Source organism: Balaenoptera borealis, assembly GCF_965194805.1.
Source record: "Balaenoptera borealis genome assembly, chromosome: 2".
NCBI lineage: Eukaryota > Metazoa > Chordata > Mammalia > Artiodactyla > Balaenopteridae > Balaenoptera > Balaenoptera borealis.
Genome location: NC_138867.1, coordinates 165,399,764 through 165,401,093, shown reverse-complemented (window position 1 = coordinate 165,401,093; position 1,330 = coordinate 165,399,764).

Sequence of the window (1,330 nt, the reverse complement as noted above, 5' to 3'; positions counted from 1 at the left end):
CTTTTCCCATTGAATTGTCTTGGCACCCTGATCAAAAATCAACTGAGGGGCTTCCCTGGTGGTGCAGTGGTTAAGAATCACCTGCCAATGCAGGGGACACGGGTTCGAGCCCTGGCCCGGGAAGATCCCACATGCAGCGGAGCAACTAAGCCCGTGTGCCACAACTACTGAGCCCGCATGCCTAGAGCCCGTGCTCTGCAACAAGAGAAGCCACCGCAGTGAGAAGCCCACGTGCCGCAACTAGAGAAAGCCTGTGTGCAGCAATGAACACCCAACGCAGCCAAAAAATAAAGTAAAATAAATAAATTTAAAAAAAATCAATTGATATTTCTTCAATTCTTTTTTTTTTTTAAACAAATTTATTTATTTATTTTTGGCTGTGTTGGGTCTTCATTGTTGCGTGTGGGTTGTCTCTAGTTGTGGCGAGCAGGGCTACTCTTCGTTGCGGTGTGCAGGCTTCTCATTGCAGTGGCTTCCCTTGTTGCAGAGCACGGGCTCTAGGCACGTGAGCTTCAGTAGTTGTGGCACATGGGCTCAGTAGTTGTGGCTCGCGGGCTCCAGAGCACAGGCTCAGTAGTTGTGGCGCACGGGCTTAGCTGCTCTGCAGCATGTGGGATCTTCCCAGACCAGGGCTTGAACCCGTGCCCCCTGCATTGGCAGGTGGATTTTTTTTTTTTTTTTTTTATAAATAGGGATTTTGACTAATTCAAAATTAATTTTGTAAGTGAAATAGGGAGCATTTTCTTTTTTCTTTTTTTAAAAATTTTATTTATTTATTTTATTTATGGCTGTGTTGGGTCTTCGTTTCTGTGCGAGGGCTTTCTCTAGTTGCGGCAAGCGGGGGCCACTTTTCATCGCGGTGCGCGGGCCTCTCACTATCGTGGCCTCTCTTGTTGCGGAGCACAAGCTCCGGACGCGCAGGCTCAGTAATTGTGGCTCACGGGCCCAGTTGCTCCGCGGCATGTGGGGTCTTCCCAGACCAGGACTCGAACCCGTGTCCCCTGCATTGGCAGGCAGATTCTCAACCACTGCGCCACCAGGGAAGCCCCGGCAGGCGGATTCTTAACTTCTGTGCCACCAGGGAAGTCCCTCTTGTTTTTCTTTATTCCAATTATTATGTCCAAATGGTTGGAGATTAAGTTTACAATTTACTCTTTAGGTAACAGAATATTCAGTGGGGCTGTGACCTGAGTTTGAGGAGTAATTACTATAGCCAGTAATGGATACGGTGATTGTTGGGACAGTGCTTGTTCTTGTGCTGAGGAAAGAGTGATAATAACTTCTTCCCTTGTAGAAAGGACAGCTGTATGTTGGTGGAATGCAGAGTTGA